Below are 8,869 nucleotides of genomic sequence, written 5' to 3' on the forward strand. Positions count from 1 at the left end.
CACACTTATCATATCACTTCTGAAGATATGGATTTAACCACTGGAGTATTATGGACTAATTTTATGCTGCCTTTCTATGATTTTTAGAGCTTCAATGGTCTTGTCACCATTCACTTGCATTGTAAGGACCAAAAAAGCTGAGATATTTATATCTTTGTGTTCTTCAGAAGAAAAAAAACATCATACACATCTGGTATAGCATGAAGGTGAGTAAATGATGAGAGAATTTTCATTTTTGGGTGAACTATCCCTTTAAGTGGTAATTAACCTCTTCACTTGTCCACAAATACATTCATTCATCCTCTCTAATTCATTCACTGGTAAATATGGTATTCTGTCATGAAAACATTATAAAAGACTTGTCTTAAATGACACAGTCATTACTTGGAAATCTGTCTATGCCTCTCTTCTCTATTTCCATCAGTCTTTGTTAGATTTGACTTGATCTTCAGATGGTGCTTCGTGCATTAAATTGGCTTATGCAGTGAATTCATTTATTTGGCTCTTAGGTAAAGTTGTTTTATGTATATTGCTTTTGTGTGTGTTTTGGGTACTACATGTACTATATGTGTGTTGTGTGAAAAAAGGTTTTGAGGTTGATCATTAATGAGAATTGTTGCATTCAAGGAACGTTTAGACAGAAAGATTGTGAAGGACATCCTATAGCATTCATATCCAATGAACAGAAAGAGAGAGAAAAGTGTCAGAAAAGTGGGAGGAAGAGGGAAATTCGAGAGATGGAGAGTAGGAGGAACAGGCACAATAAGATGGAGAAAGACTTTGGAGAGGGATGGAGAGAGAGAGAGAGAGAGAGAGAGAGAGAGAGAGAGAGAGATAGATTCACATTTGGGTAGATACTGTATATTAACATTGAGAGAATGAGTAATGGTCTAACACTCAGAACAGATGTTTCCAAAAGAATCACATTAGAAGGGAAGTGTGCAGCTTGGATCTCACACACCTACACTCACATACACACTCCAAAGTTATACACCAATCAGCCATAACATTAAAACCTCCTGCCTATTTCTGTGTAGCCCCCCTTCGTACTGCCAGAACAGTGCCAACCCGCATCTCTGAATAGTATTCTGAGATGCTGTTCTTCTCACCACAGTTGTACAGAGTGGTTGTCTGAGTTACCGTAGACTTTGTCAGTTCGAAACAGTCTGCTCATTCTCTGTTGACCTTTCTTATCAACAAGGCATTTCTGTCTACAGAACTGCTGCTCACTGGATGTTTTTTTGTTTTTGGCACCATTTGGAGTAAATTCTAGAGATTGTTGTGCATGAAAATCCCAGGAGATCAGCAGTTACTAGAGAAATACAGTTGAGAAATACTCTAACCAGCCCATCTGGCACTAATAATCATCCATGAGTTGGAACTGACAAAGTCAACGGTAACTCAAATAACAGCTCTGTACAATTGTGGTGAGAAGAATAGCATCTCAGAATGCTATTCTGAGATGCGGTTGGCGCTGTTTTAGCGGCACGAGGGGAACCTACACAATAGTAGGCAGGTGGTTTTAATGTTGTGGCTGATCGGTGTATACACGCTTAGATGAAGAGAATTCCACCATGAGAGAACCCTAACATGCCATTAAATAGAAGCCTTGAGCTAAAATTAACTGTTTCATTGAGCTATTAATAAGTAATTACAAAACTGCTAAGGGTAATGTTCAGTTCTCAATTGTGTATGTGTGCTTGTTCGGCTAGTTGCATGTGTGTTAGTTGCTGAATATTTTCCAGTAAAGCACTTTATCACACGCATGCACACATGTATGCACATGTTGAAGAGGGAGGAGTGAATAGAGCTTTGAAGTTTTAATAGGGATTTTGCGGTTGGGAATTGCTGTGATTGCCCTTGAAAGAAGCAACAAAAAGTCAGAATTGAGAGCAAGAGAACAAAGAGGAATGAGTGGGTAGATAGATAAGGATGAGTGGCCATCTAAAAAGAGGGGTTAAAAAAAAAATCACCTTTTTTGATCTGAGTGGTTTCGCAGTACTGGACTAGATGAGTGTATCAGGGGGAATCTGGACAGTGGTGGCGTTTCAAGCATGCAGCATCAAAGAGTGCTGGCATCTTTTCCTACGGTGCCTGACACACATGCACATACAGAAGTCAAAGTGCCAAGCATATGAAAGAAGCCTCATGGTTTAAATAAAAAGAACATGCAGGTCAACAATACAAGCAGTCGTCTACATTGCGAGACAATCACTCGCAAATGCAAACAATTTTCTTGCGATGTGACTAAAAATGTCTGTTATTAGCCACTGGCTAGTAAATATTCAGATTCCACTCACCAGTGATTGAGTTGTGTAGTGGTGAAGAAGAACTTCAGCACCGAGATCCATTCACTGCATGCTGTGTCTCATGAGCTCTAAGGAAATTTATCTTATTTGGCTGCAGTGGGTCCTGAGTTCTTGTGGATCACGGTGTCACCATTGCTTTAGATGAGCCATGATATGCCATAGTAAAGGTTGTCGCTCTGATGTATTCTAAAATTTGAAACAATTGTTTTCTATGAATGTATGCGGCACCCAGCTATGACTCAGGAGGCTGCTCAAATTTCTGCTGCGCCACAGAGCACAACTCGCAAAGTTTTCCATTCAATTCGACCCAGATCATTATCAAAGGACAAAAAATATTTACTCTAGCCATCACTGGATGCTATAATGTGTAAATGTTTCTTTCATATAGCCTACACAATGTGTTTTCAATTACAATTATGTATTTTGTGGTTTGACAGCTTGAATGAAGCACATTCAGTGCTACAGATAGAGAAATTGCACAGTTAACAGGATTGGGGAGTAACGGAATACATGTAACGGGATTACGTATTTAAAATACAAAATATAAGTAACTGTATTCCACTACAGTTACAATTTAAATCATTGGTAATTAGAATACAGTTACATTCAAAAAGTATTTTGATTACTAAAGAGATTACTTTGCATTTTATTGTCATTTGTTTCATATAATATTTAGTCCTTTCAGATGGAAAACATTTATACATATACAGGTGCATCTCAATAAATTAGAATGTCGTGGAAAAATGTATTTCAGTATTTCAACTCAAATTGTGAAACTCGTGTATTAAATAAATTCAATGCACACAGACTGAAGTAGTTTAAGTCTTTGGTTCTTTTAATTGTGATGATTTTGGCTCACATTTAACAAAAACCCACCAATTCACTCTCTCAAAAAATTAGAATACATCATAAGACCAATAAAAAAAACATTTTTAGTGAATTGTTGGCCTTCTGGAAAGTATGTTCATTTACTGTATATGTACTCAATACTTGGTAGGGGCTCCTTTTGCTTTAATTACTGCCTCAATTCAGCGTGGCATGGAGGTGATCAGTTTGTGGCACTGCTGAGGTGGTATGGAAGCCCAGGTTTCTTTGACAGTGGCCTTCAGCTCATCTGCATTTTTTGGTCTCTTGTTTCTCATTTTCCTCTTGACAATACCCCACAGATTCTCTATGGGGTTCAGGTCTGGTGAGTTTGCTGGCCAGTCAAGCACACCAACACCATGGTCATTTAACCAACTTTTGGTGCTTTTGGCAGTGTGGGCAGGTGCCAAATCCTGCTGGAAAATGAAATCAGCATCTTTAAAAAGCTGGTCAGCAGAAGGAAGCATGAAGTGCTCCAAAATTTCTTGGTAAACGGGTGCAGTGACTTTGGTTTTCAAAAAACACAATGGACCAACACCAGCAGATGACATTGTACCCCAAATCATCACAGACTGTGGAAACTTAACACTGGACTTCAAGTAACTTGGGCTATGAGCTTCTCCACCCTTCCTCCAGACTCTAAGACCTTGGTTTCCAAATGAAATACAAAACTTGCTCTCATCTGAAAAGAGGACTTTGGAACACTGGGCAACAGTCCAGTTCTTCTTCTACTTAGCCCAGGTAAGACGCCTCTGACATTGTCTGTGGTTCAGGAGTGGCTTAACAAGAGGAATATGACAACTGTAGCCAAATTCCTTTACATGTCTGTGTGTGGTGGCTCTTGATGCCTTGACCCCAGCCTCAGTCCATTCCTTGTGAAGTTCACCCAAATTCTTGAATCGATTTTGCTTGACAATCATAAGGCTGCGGTTCTCTTGGTTGGTTGTGCCACAACCACTTTTTCCTTCCACTCAACTTTCTGTTAACATGCTTGGATACAGCACTCTGTGAACAGCCAGCTTCTTTGGCAATGAATGTTTATGGCTTACCCTCCTTGTGAAGGGTGTCAATGATTGTCTTCTGGACAACTGTCAGATCAGCAGTCTTCCCCATGATTGTGTAGCCTAGTGAACCAAACTGAGAGACCATTTTGAAGGCTCAGGAAACCTTTGCAGGTGTTTTGAGTTGATTAGCTGATTGGCATGTCACCATATTCTAATTTTTTGAGATAGTGAATTGGTGGGTTTTTGTTAAATGTGAGCCAAAATCATCACAATTAAAAGAACCAAAGACTTAAACTACTTAAGTCTGTGTGCACTGAATTTATTTAATACATGAGTTTCACAATTTGAGTTGAATTACTGAAATAAATGAACTTTTCCACGACATTCTAATTTATTGAGATGCACCTGTAAATGATGTGATCCAAAGTGCATTTGAACAGCGGTGAAACACTTTCTTATGATGTGTTACATTCATATGAGCAGACAGAGAAGTAAGTTTGAAGTAAGTTTGGAGCAGAAGAAATAGAAATAAACCTTGTGTAAATTATCAGCTTTACGCTAAGCTAAAATGCTATTTCCAGCCATTTTACATTATTATTATTATTATTATTATTATTATTATTATTATTATTATTAGAATTGTATTAATCCCTGCGGGGCAATTAATATAGGGCTACAGCAGTGCTTCGTACAAAAACACAATAACTAAACAAGAATACAGCATACCAGATAACACATTGCGAATAAATATTAAAGATAAATAAATAAATACATAAAAAATACAATAATAATGATAAGAAACTTTGATATCACCCATTACATAGTCGAATAGCTACAGGCACAAAGGTAAATTTATATCGATTTGTAAGGCACCTTACACCACGTAGACGCCTCCCATGGGGCAAAAGCTCGAACTGAGAGTGCAAGGGATGTGTTTCATCTCCCATGATGCTATAAGCCCTTCTTATCACCTGTTGCTCATAAAATACAATTAAACTACATAAAGGTACACCAGTAATTTTTGAGCATGGTTTAACAATGGCTTGAAGGCAGTTTTTGTTTTTGACAGACTGTGAGGAAAACCAGCATATGAAAAAGAAACACAAAATATTCTCAATAAAGGAACTATAAAAAGTTATAAGAATAGACCTTTGAACACCGAAGGAGTTCAATTTCCTCAGCACATGTAGTCTTTGCTGTGACTTTTTAATAATGGCCTCAGTGTTCCGTTCAAACTTTAATGTCTTATCAAAAATTGTCCCCAAGTACTTGTATTCATCCACTGTGTCAACCTCTACCCCACTGATGTGAACCGGTTCTGGCACAGGAGCTCTTTTTCTAAAATCAACCACCAACTCCTTTGTCTTTGAGATATTCAATTCTAATTTCATACGGTCACACCATGTAATAAACTCCTGCAGAGCAGGACCATGATCATATACATGCACATGTTACTAGGCACGATCATATTTTTTTATCAAGAAAATTCACATTGGATCATAATTTCTTTTTTCTAGTAAGACCTTTGATGTTAGGACAAAAATCGTATTCTTGTTCTTGTTTGTTGTATTGATTTCCTGTAAAAATATCTAAAAATCCTTAAAACGAGATCAGTTTGATTTATATTGATTTAGAAACAACATTGCATAAGATATTTAGGTTTTTCAGAGAATGTATTTTTTACATGTGTATTTTGTCTTACTGTACTGGCAGAGTTTTTATAGTCAAAACAAGTGAAAAATCTACCAGTGCTGAAGAAGTAATCCAAAGTATTAAGAATACGTTACTGACCTTGAGTAATCTAACGGAATACACTACAAATTACATTTTACAGCATGTATTCTGTAATCTGTAGTGGAATACATTTCAAAAGTAACCCTCCCAACCCTGATAATTAACATCACCATTTCTAATTATTCAGTTTGCACAGTTACAGAAGTTTCATACACTAACCTGCAAACTCATCAATGTCACTTTGTTCATTCTTGAAAAAGGGAAAAACCTTGGTCACTTTTGTGTGTACTGTCTGCCACCGGAACTACATCGACGTGCTCTGTGTTTGATACCTGTGCCGTGTCCTACCCTTGATGTGATGCGGCGTGGCACTTCTCGTCCGGTTTGCAATCACCTTTACATTTACATTTCATTTAACGACATGAACTCTGATTTTGCTTAATAAATATGTGTACACGTAAGTCAATTCACTTTATACGAGTAAAACATTTTTTTGACTCGTTCCGTTTAATGTGTCCAAAGATGAGATCCATGCACATCATTTTCATAATGTCTCTTTTAATGTCTCTTTTTTTTGTTGTTAGCAGTAGGGATGTCCTGATACCAATACTGGTATCAGAATCGGGTCCGATACCACACTCATATACTCGTACTCGTGCTCGTAAAAATTCTGAAGTACGAATGTCATTATGTAAAGAATCAGCACACAAATTCTAATCACGTTATGTCCTAGTGAGATTTTTTAACTGCAAAAGCTGCAATTTAATGAGATAAATATATATACTCCAGTTTACTTTGTATGTGCAGCATGCTTAAAATGTGAGCACTAGTGAATGTGTGGAGACAATATTGTGCTGACGCCGGCTGCACAGCATATACCTTTTAAAGCTCCTCCTTGGCTAATACTGGGAAAACCCCATCATGAGCATCGAGTGCTCTGTTTTGTTGCAGATGACAGCGAACAGAGCCCAAATACTTTATAGCACAAGGCACATACAGAGTACATACTTATTTAATTAAATGGCAGGCTTTTGCAGTTTAATAATCACTTTGAGTCACGTAGCATCCGGCTTTTTCTGACAGAAAAGCTACCGTCATCATACAGTATAAAACTCTGTATAAAAGTAATAAAAGCTCCGTCAAAATAAAAGCTCAATTTAAATGAAAAAAAAAAAGTATGACAGAAATATATCACTATTGTAAAGTTATGTAATATTCACTGTATTAATACTACTACTACTACTACTACTACTAATAATAATAATAATAATAAATCAATGGTAATTGTATTATATTTCAGAAATATCTTATATCAGTGATGCTCTGTTGTGAAGCACTTTATTTGACAAAATATAACTCCAATGTTATATTTTGGATTGTGCTGTGAGGTTCTGTATATAAGCACTTCATTTGATAAAAATAATAATAAATATTATGTTGAAAATTAATTGTTATATTTTCATTTGATTAAAGTTTTAATTAATTCATTTATTTAAACAGCATTTTGATAATAAAATAGAAATAATCTGTTGATATGGAGTTCAGAAGAAATTAAATTAAAAAACAGGTATCGGACTCAGCGATTATCAGAAAGGAAGTATCGGTACTCATACTCGTTCTCTAAAAAATGATATTGGGGCATCCCTAGTTAGCAGTCAGTTGATCAAAAAGTAAAAAGAAACATTAATTCTAATCACACAAAAAAAAAAAAAACCGTACGATTCCTCTCTCGTTAATGTTCGCACAACCGTAAACACTTGCTCACGGTACTGCCGGTACTCTTAAAGAGACAGTACAATATTAGCACTTGTTGTACATGTTAATGTAAATACTTGTAAATCATACAAATTATGCATATAATAATGTTGTAAGTGTAATTAATATGTAAATATATACATATTTAAAGGGGCAGTTATACATAATGAAAGTTTTACTTCATAAACTCTGTAAATTTTGAAGAATTTAACAAAAAGACTCTTGCAGCATCTATGCAGGGGTTTGGTAAAAACCTGTGCAAATCCCTGCCCCATAAACCTAATGTTTATATATATATAAAAAAGCTAACATGTGATAAAAAAATAAAAAAAACATGTGATTAAAATGATAACAAATTTACATGAAATACACTTACATACTATAGCACATAAAGTCATATATATGAATAATATACAGTATACGTATATGTAAAGATGCCCCCCTTTCGGTTTGCTTAATATCTTTTTCAATTGCATTACACTTACATGTCATCAAAAGTCTGGCAAGTAAAAACTTAAATTTACTAGCCAATGCAGATTCTTTCTTGTGAGAGCAGTGTATCTTATGATGCTTAAAAAAAAAATCTGTAAGTAGGGCTGCACGATTAGGTGAAATCCTCTTTTTTTAATATGGCAAATATTGTAATAGTGATTTAAAGTATGATATGATAACCTTTTAAAGCAATAGTTCACCTGAAAATTGAAATTCAGTCATTATTTACCCTCATGTCATTCCAAACCAAAGGAGTTCCTTTCTTCCATGGAACGCATTTACCATTCACTTTCCTTGCATATTTGTATCCATACAATGAAAGTGAATGAATCATGACTGAGGCTGTCATTCTGCCTAAAAACATCTTTTGTGATCCACCGAGGATAAAAAGTCATACAGGTTTGGAACAACATGATGGTGGGTAATTAATGACAGAATTGTATTTTTTGGGTGAACTATTCCTTTAACAACTCATATTGCTTCTGCTTAGAGTGTGTATTTCATGCTATAGACAGAACAGTGTGCTGCTGACCCTTTTACTTTGAAGCAGCCTTTTGTGATTTAATATCACACAAAGTAATATTTCAATTTTAATTTTAATTAGATTTATTGTGCAGCCTTACCCATTATATATCACAAGCACTTCACGCTGAGAGTCTTTGGCAGAGTCAGATGTTTGCTTGCCTTATATTTCATGAGGAGCACTTGCCC

The 8,869-nt window shown here is 36.0% G+C and overlaps 1 protein-coding gene across 2 annotated transcripts in view; it reads left to right on the forward strand.

Annotated features, from left to right (window-relative positions):
* Positions 1-8,869, forward strand: part of LOC127416517 (pyruvate carboxylase, mitochondrial-like) — a 321,324-nt gene that overhangs the window by 156,442 nt on the left and 156,013 nt on the right. The gene's annotated exons all lie outside the window — the stretch shown is intronic.

This window comes from Myxocyprinus asiaticus, chromosome 2 (assembly GCF_019703515.2).
Source record: "Myxocyprinus asiaticus isolate MX2 ecotype Aquarium Trade chromosome 2, UBuf_Myxa_2, whole genome shotgun sequence".
NCBI classification, from domain to species: Eukaryota; Metazoa; Chordata; class Actinopteri; order Cypriniformes; family Catostomidae; genus Myxocyprinus; species Myxocyprinus asiaticus.